Below are 19,258 nucleotides of genomic sequence, written 5' to 3' on the forward strand. Positions count from 1 at the left end.
GGTGGTACCCTATTCGCAAAAGAGAAGCTGTCCCCATTGGATCGCTTCCCTTTTGGGAAGTGTGTTGGGCAGCCCTAGGAGTAGAAGGAAGTGGACCACTGCCTGTTCCCCTAGTTGTGTTCCCAAAGAGCTAACATTTTTTCAGCAACAGTGTTTTTTCCAATCAACTTGGGTTGCTTTAAAAATAACCCATTTGGGAAAGATAGGTAGGTGCAGGGATGGTGGTCATCTATTCCTTGTAAGCCACCAACCTGTATTTGTAGCCAGTAACTCTCAAATTAATGTTCATGAGGCAGGTCTTTCATCAACTACACGTTCCCCTGCATACACTAAATCCATTACACCAGCTTGCTTAAATACATAATTTAAAACAATTGGGTACAACCAACATGCTCATTGGTACAACCTAATCGCCACAAAAGCAGAGGAGACATAGTAACAGTATTTGAAATGTTCATAGAAGATAACTATTGAATAAGGTATAAATAGGCATTGGTTGGGGACTGAAACAAACCCAAACAGATTCTCAAGAATTATTTTTCAGCCAATTGTTTGGGAACAGCAATACCCCATATACCTTTACCCTTAATAAAACAGTGTACATGCTTAGCATCAGAGGTCTCAAACATATGATAACTGGTTCACTTACAGTTTCTGGTAGATCTGCAAATGGTGTCATAGAACTGTTCTTATAAACTTTTAAGCTAAAGAATGACGTATGTATGGCAGGGATTAGATTTGTTTTTTTCCCTTTTAAACTTTAGGGCCCAGAATTTGTGTTTTACTTTTAACGTGCCTTTGATATTTGCCTGTCATCACATGCTTTATAGGAAACATTATCATATGAGTGCAAGGAAATGTAGCAGGCTTCATTGAATTGTTGTTGTTAGAAAGGAAGAGGGAGGAGGAACTTGTGGGATCCCCAGTAGTGAAATTGAGATCATACTTTCTCCATACAGTCTTTATCAGTAAGTACATGATTAAAGTCAGATGGGCATGGAATAAATAAGTGTGGGTGGATAAACCATGTTTTGTTGGCTCATCAGGGTAGGGTTACTTTAATTGCCATACATTCTAAATTGCAAGGGACTTATAGCATTGGGCATCTTTAGATAAGGTTTACATAACATGGCAAATCCTATGCTGTTCCCGGCACTGAATTCATTAGACAGATGGAATTAGTTAGAAGATTATGTAGAAATGGACATCCATTAACCAGGAATTCACAAAGAGAATACAATCAAAATCTGTATCTGTAATCATTTTATAAAGATCATGATTGTGTTATGGAGCAGAGTTGACTTCAGCTACAGTGCAACAACAATCTTTGTAAATGTTGTCACTTTGGGTATCTGCTGTAGGTTTGCAAGGGGGGCTACATCATTAACGTTGTTGTCACATGTATCTTTTCACCACAGAATTCAGGGTCATTGTGCCAGATTATAACAATGCATTATGGATGATTGCAGGATCAGTCAATATTGGCGTTGGTGTTTCATAAAAGTAGCAAACACTCGTCACTTGCCTCCACCATACAATATACTAGTATACCATACTTTATTACAGAGCACTCTGTCACAAATAAATGGTATTTGGTACAGAAGAAAATAACCTGACAAAGTGAAGTGACCATCAGAGCAATGCAGTAATTTCTCCTGACCTCTGTCCCTGCCGTGGGGGTGTGTATGTGCTCTTCTTCCACGATAGAAATTTCTAAACAATATCTCAACGGTGCTCTCACCCAAATTCTAAAAGCATATTTCACAAAGTTGACTAGAGATAGTCAATGGTTAACAAAACCCTTGACTTTATATGAGCATCCTCTTATTCCACCTCTTGTGTTGAGAATAGCATTGAAGTGCCCTCTTGCTTACCTAGCATTTCTTAAATGGTACATAGATGGCATAAAGCATAGAATGGAAGATTTGCAATTTTTGGAAAGATACTATCAGAAGCACTGTTCCAAGAATGACTTATACTACAAATATATTTTGTACAACGTCCAGTACATGCCTCTCTTCTGTGTCTCATGAAGATAGCATCAGTAACACTACCATGCTGCTTAAGTTTTCAGAGAGTCACCAACAGGAATGATGACCTTCACCTGAAAGCACACCAGCAGTCCTAAAGTCTAATGTCTCATTTTGCAAAGACCAAAATGCAGAGAGAAAGATTTGAGTACCATAGTCCCCAGGTATGCAGCACACAATGCTGACATTGTAAGTGTGTCTGCCCTGCTATGTATGGAGCTTACACAAGGCAGCAATCCCTTGAAGTCTTGAGATTCAAGGCCTTCTGAGGCAAAGAATGAATGCGAAGACAAATGCTAATGCTTGAAAACCAGCTGTTTGCCGCTCTTTGAGTCACATGGGGAGGACATTAGTGTGTCTTCTATTCTTGTTAATTAATTAGGCAGCAATCAACTAGGGTGCTGGACAACACACAGGAAATAAATCCTTCAGCCAGCAAGCAGTATGAAACGCTATGCAGTACGGAACAGAATGAAATCCTGTTGCAGAGGTGAGTGTGCAACCTGTTTTTTGTTGTATTTTGATAACATCAGCATATCTATATTGCTGGTCAATTTCAGGACAGGAGCAACTCCACCAAACATCGTGGTCACAGTTGGGACAACACAAAATAACACTGGTGAAATAAAAAAATATAGCACATTGTCTTGACACATGAATTCATCAACAGAGCGCATCCTTCATTTTAGAAGGGTGCACTGAAAATTGAAGTTGTGTTGAATTTTTGGAAAATAGCAAATGATTGTTATAAGACTATTAGTGTTCATAGAACAAATTGCCATTATACAGAATGAAACCCCAGATGCAGTAATTCTACTAATAACATTTCTCCTTGTGCTAGCTTTAATATGCTGGTTTTGTAATAGTCTTTATGTAAACGACTCCTTAAAAACGCGGCTACTGTCATCAGGAATCTTGGCTGAGCCATTGCTCTGGTGTGCCAATTAGAGCAAATCTACTGACCCCTTTCCACTGTCATTACAGTGATTCAGTTCATACACTGTTCTCTTTTGAAATTTGCAATGATCAACATAATAACATATTTATATGAATTTAATACGCATGTCTATCTCTGACAAACTAATTTGAATATTGATGCCTTTGCTTTGATAGCATTACGAATGATTCGCATCGATAACCTACTGTATATCTCTGATATCATATATTTAAATCCACTTATTGATTAATCTATTAAATGTTTATACATCACATAATAAGTGGAATATGTGAATTATTAGCTTGGACATCAGTGGTTGCTAATATCAACAAATGCCACTTAGTATTAAATTGATGTGATATCACAAAATAATACTGAGTAACACCAAATAAATCAAAATTATTTTGAAATGTCAATCAGGGTTTGTAAATCCCTACAGTTGTGTGGGACGCAGACCTATTGAGTTTTTTAGTTTCATATATGTTTTCAGTTACATATATCATCACTGGCTGGCAAGGTTTTAATATTGCTATTATCAAATAGGTTCAACCCTTCCCTTATCTGCCAACCACCCCACATCCCTTCCCTCTGGTGATACAGCAGTAACACAAAGTCTTTCTCAAGTCATGGATCTACATGTTACATTCGGTGCAGCCATGCGTGTCCGGTAGATGGAGTGCCCATTGGGAACCTGGTATGGGTACGATACTCTGTAGAGGGAAAACCACCTTAGTACCTCTGTATCAATATTGTATAGCTCTGTGGTATGATTTGAAGGACTTTCGGGTAGCGTGGTTGCCATAGCTCTCTAAATTGGGGAGAATGTGGCTTAATGGCTAGGGCAGTCGACCTCAGAGCCGGGGAACCAAGTTCGAGTCTCGCAGGACGCTGAACATTCTGTGATTCTGGGCAAATCACTCAATCTCCTCGTGCCTAACAAGAATGAATGTGTCCGTGTGTAACGTAACTGGTGCTCATTTAAAGCACTCTGATATCTTCGGGTCTAGTTCGTGCTATATAAAACTCCACACAAAAAAAAAAGAAAACAACAATCCTGTGATGGGATGGAGATGTATAAATCACAAACTATCTCGTACAGTTTGTGGCACTGCTCCAGATATATACCCTCCTTACTAGGTTGGGGTTAAATTCCCATCCCTGTGCAATCCTGTTTTTGTGGAATTATGAGTTGTGTGAAAATTATCACACCCCTGTAGTTTGTTCTTGATAAATTCTGACAAGTCAAGCCTGCTGATATTTGTCGGGGGAAATTCCCAGTCTTGACCTGTATTTGTGGATTTGGGTGGGGTAAGCACCAAAACCGTATGGTATTCCCCAAAAACGTGTAATCAGGTGATATGTATGGCACCCAAGAAATTCACATGTTGGATTTTATCAGGTACGCTAAATATCACATTGTTTACAGGCCCCTTGTATGCCATAGAGTTATTTTATTCACCATCAAACGTCCTTCCTCAGCTTAGGGATAAGAATTATGACTTCTTATTTAACTGTATCAGTTTTTCCCCATTCTCTCCAAGAATACAGCTTCACAACTTGGTAGGTAACTGTGCTAGAGATGAACAAGATGACTTAATACAGCTGAATAACTGCTGGGCCCCACCGCTTTCCCCTTCTTTAAACTATGAATTGGGCTTATTCTCACTGCCTTTACCAGCCTGTTAATCTAAGGTGCGCTTCCAGTATGCTGGGATCTTGTATTTGAGGTTTCCTTGGGGTAAATATCAATGAGGCTAATTATTTCTCCCTTTCTTGCCAGCTGAATACTAGCTTTGCTCATTACCCATTATTCCAGTACTTTCACTTGACCACTTAGAGCTAGCATCTGCCGCCAGATGTTTTTTACCCTGCCATTTTATTTTCTCTCTAGTTCTATCAATTGACCCTCCAGCATTTGCCTCACCTTAGCCTTGGTCTTTCACATGTGAGATACTGCTGAGCTAAGCTGACCGTCAGAACTGCTTTCAGCGTATTTTACAGATTTCCAGCAGGGATGTCTGGGCTGGCATTGTCTAATATGTAGTCATTGATCTTTTGAGCAAAGTCTTCTCTAATTTCTGGATCTCACAGCAGAAATATGTTCAGCTGCCATCTGTGCACAGAGGCTTCATGGCCAGAAGCGCACAGGTGAATACTGACTGGTGCATGATCAGATATAGCTATGTTTGTAATGGTGACGTGTTCAATGCATGAACATAATCTGGTAGGCAGAAAAAAGTAGTGTAGTCATGCATCAGTTTTATGGACTGCTGAGTAAAAGGTATGATCTATCTCATCTGCTTGAAAGTGTCACTACCCATCCACTAGTCCCGCCTCCTCTAATCAGTCAGCATGGCCCACAGGGGCCAATCTCCCTCATCACACTTCCGCTACCTATGCTTCCTTGCTGGATCTAATGATTGATTTAAGTCTCAACCAATCAGGAGTTCACCTTTTGCCAGATCATATAGCTTAACAATGTACATTTAAAGGAAGGGTTTTTGTCTATTGTTAGGTGCATAGACAGACATTATAGTGTAGGTCTGCCCACCTATTTGAAACTCTATCTCCAGATTTCTACCCACTTTATCTATATTTGTTTTCAAGACTTGTCCCTAAAAATTGTTGCTCCAGTTCACTTCACGCCTTAGGTGCCAAAACAATTTGTGTGGGAAATACTAGGATTTAATTTTCTACGAATCATTTTTCAAATAATGGTTTTCATGCAGTAGACAGATGTCACATCAGTGAATCATAAGACGATGAAGAATGCCAGCCTCTTTTGTGGTGAATTCAGGTCCCTAACAATTATCCTCACTGTCTACCCTGATCCAATATGGTTAGGTATGCAGAAACAGCATTAAAGTGTCATCCTGAGACTCCACCCTGTTGGTTATTTTCCTCCGTAATGCTCCAAACTTGAGCATCAGGCTATATGTCTACCCTGTCACAACCCCTATCCACCCCTTCCCCCACTATCCTCTCAGTGTCCCCAACCCAAATGCCTACATAGCATTGAACAAAGCTACAAAACCCAAAACGTAAATCAAAAAACATTTACATTTCCCCAAAGGTCCGCCCAACTTTGATCATCTTGAACAATTCCAGAGCTTAGCCCCACCCCAGTTTCTGCCCTATGAACCCACCAAATTTCACCCAATTTGCATGCTAATATCAGTTATGCCTTTTGGAGGTCATTGCTTCCCTCATGCTTTAGGGGCCACCATTAAGTCCTTACCAGTTTGGAAAGGTTCATCTGTAAATCTACCCACTTATTTTATTGCTTCCTGCTTGGCTTGTTCTATATTGTTTTTGGAGAGCGACCAGTGCTACCCACAGCCTCGGACAGCTGTCCAGTTTTGACTCTGGGGTCCCTTTTGGGGCTTGACTCTACCTGCATATGTGAGGTCCCTTCTTCAGAGATTTCCAAGACGGAACAGTCATCCTTGACTGTTTTGATGATATGTTTCTGGATGTTCCACAAACAAATCAGCCTGAGCAGGAGTTGCTATTGTTACAGCATGTTGTGGCACCATGGGAGTTCAGTGATCGTTTTAAACTCTTGTGGCCATTGAAGGGTGCTTGATGCTGTGTCATGAAAGAGAATGATATGACGGTCAAAGTCAACTGAACCACTATTTTAAAACAAGCTCATGATCTCTTTTTCTTTGAATTATTGAGCCCACGTTATTAGATCCGGAGGGTCTTCTCTAGCGCCCCTAGGTGTCGACTTGATATGCTCTGTTAATTCAAATGGAAGTATCATCTGGCCGGCTCCAACTGTGTTGTAACAGCTGCTGCACATAGTCCTTGGTGCCTGCTCCCTCTGCCCCACTAGGCATGCCTCTAATTTTATTATTGTTCCTCCAGCATTTATTCATTAAGTCTTCCTGCTTATAGGCTTGTTCATCATATTGCTCATCTAGGCTCACCATTCTGACCCCCACAAGATGAGGCTCTTCAGAGCCAACTTCAACTGTGTGTTCCAGGTCATCATCTCTCATCCTCAGTGATGTCTTTCTGATTCTCCTTCAGATAACCCATGATTGCCTCTACCTCGTCCTTTATCTCCTTCAGAAAGTGGTGAAACAATATTGTAAGATGAACATCACCTACTCTTGACCTTCCCCTCACTCTGTCGATTGTCTAACTGAAGACATTACTTTCTTGCCTTTGTCCACTTTTCCTTCTTTGGTGGTTAGCAGCTCTTTAATTGAGGTATCTCTTCTGGTTCTTTTTGCTGCCATGTTCTAGGCACCCTTTGTTCACTACTGTCCAAGTTAGAGCTAGAGTTGCTTTTGGTTTGTTGCTTTCTATTCGTAAAATGTTGTGGGTGCATCCGCCATCGAGTCACAGCATTATAAGACCTCTCCTACAACATGTGGTCTTGTTTGCTCAGACCAGTTAAGCTTGTTCCTACTTTGTGGGAGGGCAGCCACGGAGTTTCCAGCAGTTTTAAAGGCTGAATCACAAGGCCAGCCAATGCCACCGGAGAGACACCCACCATGTCTCGATTAATTTTCTTCCTATCCTGTTTCTTTTCCAAGGCTCCTGGAGTATGTCCAGCGTTCCCCTAAGCTCTGCCAGTGCCAGACATTCTTCACTCAGGTAGGTGCCCCCTCATGTAAAAAATAAACTTTCTATTAAATGGCGACACCCCCTTGAAGTTGGCCTGGTCAGTGTCTCTTTGCTAGTAAAGAGAGGGTAGGCATAAATGGAATACTTCTACTCTGTCTGAGTCTCAGGCACGGCAAACCATCAATTGGCCTGTATAGACTGCCAGAATCCACCAGCAATCACTGGCTCCTTAGTCTCTGTACCTTCAAGCAGGACTCCCCAGGCATCTGAGTGCACAACCTCCGGCAGTGTGTAGGTGTTGCTGATCTCCATCAGGACACGAGCACCTTTCTTGCCCTTCTTCTGTTTCTGTGGGTGCACCCGGCCTCCCCATGGCAAAATCACTGTCTTGTGCTATTCCTCACTTGGCTCTCCTTCTTCCTATCTACGGAGCTACTCCTCTCCCTAGGCATCACTGCACCTCTGAGTCGACCGCTGGCCCCAGGATATCTCACGATGTGAGCCGAGTCCTTCTGCATGTGCATGTAACCTGCTCATGATGGGAGATGACTCACCATGCCTCTAGACAATTAGGGTCCACACTCAGCTCCATGGCTTTTTGCACCCCGTTTGGTTTCACTTCCTCAATCAGTACAGTCTTGCCTTCTCCATTTTAGTGCGGGCAGACTGGGGTGCTGTAAATGCTGATTCTGGGAGCAGCACACCACAACAGCTCCATATGTTCGTTGGCCATTCCCACCATTGAGCTTTGATGTTTTGTTTAGCATGGACCTATTCATCACCAGATCAATAAAAATGTTTGCTTACTTCTCTGAAACATGAGGACCAAGCTGTTAGCCACAAAGTAAGGAATAGTTCAAATTCCTTTTTTAATGTACCTACTGTTGAACCCCTTACTTTATGATTACTTACCTGAACTATGCCATTATTTATTCCCACCTCTTCTAATAGCCACCTCAAGGATAAATTGGACCAAACAGATCAAAGAGAGAATAAGTATTAGTAAATATGACCCCCTTTGGAATACAGACCCTTACTATTCTGGCTGTTGAAGGACATCAACAGGTAAAGGGTAAGGCACTGTACAGAATCTTGCATCCTGCAATCGTTGACCATCTCATTTATGTTCGTAGCATTGGAAGGATGCAGCTGAAAGCGTATCGCAATTAAATTCACAGAGATAGATTAGTGTCTTCAATGTAAAACAATGGTTGTGGGAATTTCGTAGCTTCCAGATATTTGAATCCAAGTTTATAACGCCATTGCCATGATATTATTTGTGATACGGGCTAAGGACTCTATGGGTTTCCCAACTGGGTGAGGTAGATGTGCATTATCACTGACACTATTCCCCACAATTCATCATGGGGAAGGCACTCTGATCACTTACATAATTAATTCTGTGACTCTGAGAAGAGGGCATGTGCTCTCAAAAAAATATTACCTGACACACCCTGATTACTTTATATTGCATTGTCTTCCAAGTTGTTCTTGTAGCAGGTTGTAAACCTGTTGTATTTAGCTGTGATGACGTGTATCATCTCATGGTATGTTTGATGTCTCCACATGACACTGATTTGCTTTATTGTATGCTAAAGTGTTAATGCTGTCTTGAGTTTGTCCATGTCTGATTTGTTGTCATGGCTATTTAATTTATGATCTGATATTGCATGTCAGATGGTACATACATAGTAGCCACTAATTTAATTACAATTATGTTTGTAAGAGAAGACACCATAATGAAAATGAAAAAGGACTACCCCAAACTCAGCTTTTATGAATTTAAATAGTAGCACATCCTTTTACAGATACTCAGGCATTGCAGGCCTGATTGTATTGCCAGACGACAGAATGCAATTTTGCATGTCATTTATAAATGCCAAAGATTTCAGCATTTTTCATTGGAATATCGAATCAAATCATCAAGAACCTGGATATAAACCCCCCAATTCATAGATTATGTTATTGTTTGGATCACATGTTGTGGAATAAATGGTCTATCAAATCAAAACAACCTAGTAAAATCCTTCTCATAAAATGTAGTAATATCCAAATAGAAACAAGAGGATAAAATCTCTATACACAACTTGGTGTGTCTGGCTTTTCTATACTTGGTGTAGTGACAACTCTGTTGCTGGAGTAGCAGAGCTGATGAGCAACTTCAAACTCCTTGACACAAGATAGACTTGTTGGCTTGTGTAGATAAGACTGATCCTAGTTATAGGGACGGAGGATTGGTACTAACATCCTATTGCAATGACTCCCTGCTGTTTATTTATTTACTTTTTAGTGAAACATCCAAAGGAATGTTAGGGAGATCCCTTCATTCTCTTTAATAATGAAATACTATTGCATTATTTTCTTTGAGCACTTTCTCAGTCATTAGTTTTGTACAAATATATTCTACATTATTGGCAATCAAGAGAACTCTCAATCAATAGAGTCTTACTTATTCATTTTAATATGTCAAATGAATAAGCTTCGGACAGCAGTAGTTTTACTATGTTCAAATCTAACCATATTAAGAAAAAGATTCTTATGCTTAAGGCTCTTTCATTCATACCAACTCACACTCTCATGGCAAACTCTTCTCAACATTCCTCCTACTAAAATTAATTATGTAAGTTAAGGGCTATCACTCAATTAAAAACAGTCAGATTATAATATCTTTTCAAGCCACTTTCTCCACAATTTGAACTTTTAAAATACTTAGCCACTCTCATATTCTTGGTGGAGTTTATCTGAACTAAATATTGACAAAACAGCAATGTAGTTTTAGTTCTACCATGTATACAAATTGTCATATTCACATGTTCAGTTACATGTCTCACACATGCAGACTTATATGCACAAAACATGTTTAGGTAATGTGTATCAATGCCAACTCAGTATAAATCCATAATTTCTTTTTTTTTATTTTTTTTTTTATTTTAATCGAGCAAAATTCATACAGCATAATACGTCAAACAGTACATAGAAATACAATAACAAGTCTGAAATAAGGATTCAAATCAAAATTTAAACAAATAAGCAAATATAAAGCCCAGCAGATAACTTGTTTAGTTCAAAAGAGGTGGATCATTAGATCTATGTTTTAAATACCATTTAGAAATAGGAGCCCAAATCTGGGCCCCAAGAAGCCGGGCCTTTTTACCTCTAGAGCTATAAATTAAAAGCTCCTGTTTGTATGTTGCTAAAAATCGGCTAAGCCACATCTGAAAAGTAGGTGAATCTGTGTCTTTCCACCGTGCAGCTAAAATAATACGAAAAATAGCAGTACCCAAAAAAAGTATCCTTTGTTCTTCCATATTATGACCGAGCGATTCATCATGTCCCAATAAATAAAGAGTTATCGAGTCTTGAATATGGTGACCAAATAATCGGTTCCAAAAGCCCATGAACGAAGCTTTTAATAAATCTAATTTGGGACAGCTTGCAAACATATGTACTAAATTCGCTTGGGGTTGATTACATCTCGGACAGCTATCATCAGCCCGAAGACCCCAAGAAAATAGCTTTGCGGGGGTAAAATAGAGGTTATAAAGAACTCTGTAATATTGGGCTTTAAGATTCGAGGGAATAAAAAGCTCGGATGAAAGAACCAGGGAAAGATCAACATCAACATTTGGATTAGCTAATCTTATAGCCCAGGCCTGTTCAACCCGTTCTAAATCATCTGGAGTATTTTGGTTCAGCAGTTGATAAAAAGTGCCAATCCTAGTGGAATGTTTCCCAATAATAGAAAACAGCTTAATGTCATCCAATTTAATACTGGGCGTCCGGTCACGAATGCTTGTAAACACCTGCAGGTATTTCAAAAAGTCAGTGGAAGGAACATTAAATTTCTGTTGTAACCGTCCAAATGACAAAGTGATGTCATTACCAAAGAAATCATCCACTGTATTAATACCTAAAAGTTCCCACCTATGGGTGGTAGAGTCGTTAAGACTAACAGGTATAATTGCACTACGCCATAAGGGGGTATATTTCGAGTATTTTGGAATCAATAAATATTTAGATACAGATTTCCAAACCTTCCAAGCATCTGTGACTACCCTTAATTTGATTTTTTTGTAGTATAGTTGCTCAACCTGCCTTAAAAATAAACCTTGACATTTATTTCCAAGACTCAGCTCATAAATAGAAGGGATATAATATTCCATACTAGGCGAGATGGTAGTTTTATACCTAAATAGTGGAGCCAGTCCATAATTTCTTTTAACGCAATCCGTGTTTACTGTCATAGTAAATCACCACCACAGTGTTTAATGCATATTTTGCTCATGGGAAGCTCACACATTTCTGTAGATCTTCTGAATATCATTACTGGGTTTCAGAGTTTTCTTCATCCTCTGTGAAACTGACAAGAAGTGTTCACTATGCAAGCTAACAAGCTAGCTGCACATCCCGAAATAGAATCTTGAAAGGAAGAAAAATATATTATTAAACATATTCTTTCCAGGATGATTACATTCATTTTAATATGCTTCCTCTAAAGTCAAATCTGGCTTATACTTTTTCCATTTTCTTGGGAATGAATATCATTTACCTCTTCTTTACCCATTATTTATAAAAAGTTAACCAAGAGCTGAAATGGTGTAGATGCCTAAAAGGATTTCATACTCTGACTGTTTCAATTGAGTCTTAGGACTTGCTATGGCCCGTGTAGATTTAATTAGGGGTGTGATGGAAAGGGTCACAAAATGAGGTGTGCTATGGAACTTTGTAAAAATATTTTTGTCTGAAACATGCTTAAAAAAATGTTTAGTTCTAAATAAAAAAACAATTTAATGAAAATGAGACTATATACATTGTTTTAAAGTTATTTTGAGAGACAGTCATGTCGAATAAGTTTGAGCAAAATTATACTTTGGGGAAGCTACCACTGAAATAGTGAAAGAGGTTTTGCTTATAAAAATGTTGGAAGACATCTCACTAATACTGTTAGTTGTTTAACTAACTTGTAGATATTTAAATACAACTAGTGTGGTCTAATTCTAAGTTTGCACTTGTCTTAGAGTTCCATTTGTTTTGAAAGTCAAAACAATTCTCATGCTTCTGAAGGCCTAAGTCTTATTCCAAACCCTTAATCCTGGTCATGGCTGCAGGTGGAAAGTTACACCCTTGCATGAATTGCTATGCACAATTGAACATATACTCCTTTAGAGAATTAAAAAATGTACCAGTAGCATGCCAAAAAAGCTTTGCAAAACACCGCTGTTCTGATGTGCATCTGGGAAAGTCATGTGATTTTTTTATATATTTGTATTCCCACAATATGGAATTGTACTCATTGTACACAGCGCAAATATGTATTATGGGACGCTAGAATCTATGAACAATTGCACATTTTTTAAATATGTTTTCATCTTGGTGAAAATACTTTTCCTTTTGGAGATACCCTACCCAAATACCAGCACATAGTTTGGAGGTGTTATGTTCCCCTTCCCACTCTAGAAAGGGATACACTCCATCTCTGAACTGGTGTAAATCAACGGTGGAAAAGGGCCAAAGAGGAGTTTGAGAATACTCACAAACAGACATTTGAAGGTGTTCATAAATGTACTAGGCAAGCCTTGCCCTGATCTACCCATGCACCAACCATTACAAGGGTTTGCCATGCACAATATTACATTACTGTGGAGTAATATTATGTGGTAGTAAATAGATCCACACCTTCAAGATAGCCTTTAGTGAATGTCATGGAGGCATACATCCAGCAATTTTCTTATCATAAAACTTGAAAATGTCTTAGTGCATCAGGCCCACTGTGCTTGAAATAGACAGAATAGAGCATTAGTTGGAACAGGGCTTGCACTGATTTCCCAGGTTTCGACGAGCAACAAACTTTTCACTATGGATTGCATTTATGTATGAATTTAATTTCTTTTCCACTTTTTGTAAGTTTATAATTACACGTTTCCATGGTGAAACTACCTGCAAAACATTCCTAAATCTATCAAAGACAATTCCCAGAAGTTTGAGGAAGTTCCAAAAGGTATTATAAGGTCTTTTTCCACCTCTGTCCTTTACATTATTTTCTTCAATCAATCAATCAATCAATCAGGGAAGTTACTCACCCGTGAGGGTCTCAAGGCGCTAGGGGGGAGCAGCTCCGGTCAGTCGAAGAGCCAGGTCTTGAGAGTCTTCCTGAAGATGTTCAGGGTGGGGGCGTGTCTAATGGTGATCAGTAGCTCGTTCCAGGTCTTGGCCGCGATGTAGGAGAAGTTTCTTCCACCCGTTATTGCTCTGCATATGCGCAGGGGTTCGGGGAGGGCGAGGTCGGCGGATAAGAGGTTCCTCTTGGGTACGTGGAAGGAGATTCGGTCATTGAGGTATTGGGGTCTGGAGTTGTGGAGGCATTTGTATGCGTGGGTGAGTATCTTGAAAGTTAATCTTTTCTCGACGGGGAGCCGGTGGAGGTTACGCAGTTGCTGGGTGATGTGTTCGTGTCAAGGGATGCCGAGGACGAGTCTGGCTGCTGTGTCCTGTACGGTCTGGAGTTTGCGGAGCAGAGACTTATTGATCCCGGCATAGAGTGCGTTTCCATTGTCCAGTCTTCTGGTTATAAGTGCGTGGGTGACGGTCTTCCTTGATTCGAGGGGGATCGATTTGAAGGTCTTTTGGAGGGTGTGGAGGGTGTTGAAGCAGGTGAAGGCGACAGCATTGACCTGTCGGGTCATGGAGAGGGAGGTGTCGAGTACGATGCCAAGGTTTCGGGTGTGGTCTGTGGGGGTGGGGGGCTGCTGAGGGCAGTGAGCCACCAGGAGTTGTCCCATGCAGAGGGGTAGGGTCTGAGGACAAGGACCTATGTCTTCTTCGAGTTGAGCTTCACAAAGCTGCTGCTCATCCAGGATATGACGTCTTTTATTCCTTCCTGGAAGTTGAGTCTGGTCATAATGGGGTCCTTGCTGAGGGAGAGGATGACCTGGGTGTCATCGGCGTAGGATAATATGCTGAGTCCGTGCTGTCTGGCGATGGCGGCGAGGGGGGCCATGTAGATGTTGAAGAGCATGGGGCTGAGTGACAATCCTTGGGGTACTCCACAGTTGCATTCCATGGGCTCAGAGAGGAAGGGTGGAAGTCTGATTCTTTGGGTTCTGCCGGCGAGGAAGGAGCGGAGCCAGTCAAGGAAGGTTCCCTGTATGCCGGCTTTGTGGAGTCTGGCGGTGAGTGTGCGGTGGGAGACGGTGTTGAAGGCTGCAGAGAGGTCAAGTAGGATTAGGGCTGCGGTGTGTCCTTGGTCGAGGAGGGTGCGGATGTTGTCTGTGGCGGTGAGTAAAGTGGTCTCAGTGCTGTGGTTGCTGCAGAATCCAGATTGGGAGGGGTCGAGGATGGAGTTTTCTTCAATTAATTTTGTTAGTTGGATGTTGACAGTCTTCTCTGTGACTTTTGCCATGAAGGGGAGGAGGGAGATGGGTTGGTAGTTCTTGAGGTGCGTGGGATCTCCTGAGGGCTTCTTGAGTAAGGGTCTGACTTCTGCTCATTTCCAGTCATCGGGAATGATGCTGGTTTCGAGGGTGGCGTGGATGATGCGTCGTAGTTCGGGGGCGATGGCGGCGGCGGCTCTGTGGAAAATGTGCGGGGACAGGGGTGCGTGCGGGCTCCTGTGTGGATGCCTTTCATGGTCGATGCAGTGTCTTCGGTGGTGACTGGGGTCCAGGAGGAGATGGTCAGCTGGCTGAAGTTGCTGGGGGATGGAGTGGTTTTGGGATCAGGTGTATGGTCGTTGAAGTTGTCGTAGAGGCCCTTGATCTTCTGATGGAAGTAAGCAGCCGAGCTTGTTGCAGATCTCCTTCCCATCTTATCCGCATTTTCTCAAATAAAAAAGGCTTTCAGGTAGGTGGTTATTTTCACTTAGTTAAGTATATGTCTGATTGGAAATCCTGTCTCTGTGCCTCTCGATTTACATTCAGAATGAGTGGTTTATTTTGGTACACCCCTTAGGTGCAGGTGCAGAAACACATTTCTGTAAAGGTACATGTTGGAAAGTGTTTTTGATGCGCAAAAAGATTTGATTTTGGTGATAAGCTCATGAACTGCAGATTATCTTGTCATGCTGCCTGATATGGACACATCCGGGATTATGATGTTAACTATTACTTAGAATTGCATTTACTATGTTGAATTGTTTTTCAACTCTGGAAATGGAAAACATCTGTGGAGTTAATTAGGTATTTCCTATGGGGATTGGCAGAAATAGTGAATGTTGCTTTGAACAAAAAAACAACCAAAAATGTACAAGGGTTGTAAGGCTTTACTCCCATTTAGACTTTTTGAAAATTTTTATCATGCTTGAAAAAAATATGTCACACAAGTTAACATAGCTTGATGTTTTGCGATTTGTTAGCTCATGCTAATAGACATTTGAAAAAACAGTAGGCAACAGCCTCATTTTAGGATTGGACAAAATAATCTTCATATTCTGACCTCCATGTGTCCATCATTCAAATGTGGCATTCTATTTCATGGGCCGTATCTCCCTTCTCATCCTAATTTATTTCCCCTACCCTTTTTGTTTCCACATCTCTGTGCCACATGACATATATGTTTGCTCTTCCTTAATTCCCTTTGGTTTTTCATTCTGTATTCATCCATTACTAGTTTTTCTAACAGTTATCTTCTTATCTCAGTCTTTAGTTCCTATCTCTCCTCTACTCCCTCCACAGAAATTGGAATCACAAGCTATTCAAAGTACTCATCAGTACAGTACCCTTCCAACTTTGTCTTGCTTGATCGCCCCGTTTTTTAAAGCAATTTGCACTATATGCCCTTTAGTAATTTCTCCTCTATGAGCATTTCAGGAATTGGCATCAGAATATTTTACTTACTTTTTATTTAAACATACTTGGTAAATATATCTGCCTCTTATTGTACCTTATTTTCTAACCTCTATAGGGCTCTCCTAGGCTCTTTACTTAGTCCTCTTCCCTTTGGCTTTTACTTTGCTATCAACTGCGTCTTTCTCTTGCATGCAATGCCTGAATGATGCACTTCATAAATCCTGTGTACTAGTCAAATCTGGACATCTTACTACTCTCTAAAATTTCTGCTTCTAAAACAAAACTCATCTCTTCTGAGCTCTTACTTCTCTCCACTTTTCATCCCTCTTCTGGAATATAGGGCCACCTCACGCCTATAACTCAATGGTCAATATGTTAATATTACTCCAACATCCTTTTCCTTTTCTTCTATCTTTTCTAAATATCATACACATTGCTTTCAGCTTTTTATCCTTGGTTAAATCCCACTCTTTATCAACTTCTCCTACACAAAAGATCTTATTCTTATTGTCATGTGCTGTCATGCAGAATACTGATTCTCTCTTTGTTACCTTTTCAAACCACTGTTCCCCTCACAGTCTGTATGTCCATCTTTTGTTCTCATTATGTGTTGCTGCCCATATCTTTCTCTTTTCTATTCCCCCCCAGTTTGATCTCAAGTGTCTTTGCTGTCATTTGCCTAGAGCCTAGAGAGCTGTTCAAGCACCAGAGGCAAAATATCCATTCTGTTCACTGTCAAAATTCTTTAATCCTATTCTTCTCTCCTTGCTCCAATTATTTTTGTTTTGTCACTATTTTCCAGAGCTTCTTCAGAATTCCCTTAATCACACCTTTGCTCTGGAACCCATTTTCATCTCATACACACTTTTTTAAACAACAAAAACTCCTCTAAAACAGTTTGTACTTGGTCATTCCTATCCTTTCATTCTACTAAACTCATTTTATTGTATTTCATCATTACTTGGCTTTGTAAACTGTTTTCTACGTATGTTTTACAGACCACCAAACACAAATTCTAATGCATAAATGAACGAATCAGAATACTTGCTACTTCTACATCTAGTTCCTTTTTCATGGTTACTGTCAGCTTCATTGAAGACATAGTACACTCCTGTCATACACTTTTCATGCTTGGTTATTTTATAGACAATACTTATTACAATCTTTCCAGTGTTTGATATCCTTTCTTTCATTATGATGTTAACATTCATCCAGCCAAAATGGTTTACATACAGTAGTGCTCCACGCTGAAGATGCTTGCGCCCCTATCCTAATCTTTTAGGCACAAATTGTTCCCTCGCAAATGTGCAACAGTGCAGAGTTTGCAAATGTGTGACTGCAATTCGCACCCAGTTATGGGAATGCAGAGTAGCATGCACGTTGCACATGTTATTTCCCATCCCTGCTTGCTCAAGCACTGTATTTTTAAGATTGGCAAATGTGATTTGCATCAAGACTTCCAAGCTGCAAATCCCAGATGCAGTAACTTTCATTTGCATTCAAATTATCCTCCACTTTTGGGAACAAATGTGGGATTTGCAGGCCCCTAGTGATCGGGGATTTAGTGTTTCATCATCCCATATTTACCCTTACCCTATCACTTATCCCCAACTACTTTATAGGCATAGGGAAATAAGAGGGATTACTGCATCTGCTCGGAATCATGGAAGAATATGAATGCTTCCTCTCTATGGTAAACTTATTGCACTCTACCCTGTAGTTTCTAAAACACATTTGAAATATTGACTGAGAGTCTTAAAGGATGTACATATTTATTGTTTCTCCATATATAATTTTTGTACTATAACGTTATTTGCATTATGATGTATGTGAAAGTATATTGACATCATCTAGGACAAATACAGACTATAAGATATAAGTAAAATATAATTGTTAACGTGCACTACTAAAGTTATCAAGTGGACCTGCTCCATTACATTATTTATCTTTTCTGTTCTGTCTATTTGATATATAGCGTACCTTCAAAATCCCTGTTTAAATGTACCCATCCTGCGTATATCAGCATACTATGATACAGTGCTTTTGTTGTTATCTGAAAACATTAGCTTCAACACCATTCAGCATGATGTTGAATATTGAACATGATAAATACAAACTTCATGTCAGTCCTAACATCATGGTAGTACACAAACAGGTATACCCATTAATAATAAGCATATTGCTGGTGGAGTACTAGATTTCAGTGTCAACAAAGTATATTTATTTACCTTATCTGTGGTGCAGTTTGACCTTCCTGAACTGCTAAGTAGAGCACTTTTTCACAGCTGACAAGAACCCATTTGAAGAAAATGGATGTTATCATCTTCCAAGCACAAATTAAATAGTTTTAACAAACCAAATGATCTATCAAAAACACCTCTTTTGTATTTTAGAAAAAAATATCCTCGTTCCTCACACTTCATTTATTGTCAGAGGTGGCACTTTCAATTGCACATAGGCAGTTCCTGAGCCTGAGTCAATATAACAGCCACAGATGATACACTCTGAAATTAGATGTAGTCTTAAAATACATTGCAGGAGTTGGTTTCCAATCGCTTATTTGTCCCTGCTGATGATGCCTATACTTTTAAAATTGAGATTGCTGTTGATTTATGTTAAATGTATGAAATATAGCAACACTAGGTGAGGTAAAGATTTTCATGATCACTGTAATTTGCAAACAGCTGGGACACTTTCTCCAAGTTTTACTACAAAATTATAAATGCTTTTGTGCACAACACACAGGTGTTGCTTTTGAGTGTGTATGTGCATACTTATAAATACAATTCAATGAAGCTAATTTCTTATAAATGTGTAATACAATCTTCTCTTTTTCTCAATTACGCAACATAAATATTTTCTTTGGCTTGTACCTTATATACACCTAAAAATAGTAAAAATAGCAGTCTTCATATACCATTGATAGTACA

At 39.9% G+C, this 19,258-nt stretch overlaps 1 protein-coding gene across 7 annotated transcripts in view; it reads left to right on the plus strand.

Annotated features, from left to right (window-relative positions):
- Window positions 1-19,258, plus strand: part of GRIA4 (glutamate ionotropic receptor AMPA type subunit 4) — an 829,275-nt gene that overhangs the window by 731,864 nt on the left and 78,153 nt on the right. The window lies entirely within an intron of this gene.

Source organism: Triturus cristatus, chromosome 8 (assembly GCF_964204655.1).
Source record: "Triturus cristatus chromosome 8, aTriCri1.1, whole genome shotgun sequence".
Taxonomy (NCBI): Eukaryota; Metazoa; Chordata; class Amphibia; order Caudata; family Salamandridae; genus Triturus; species Triturus cristatus.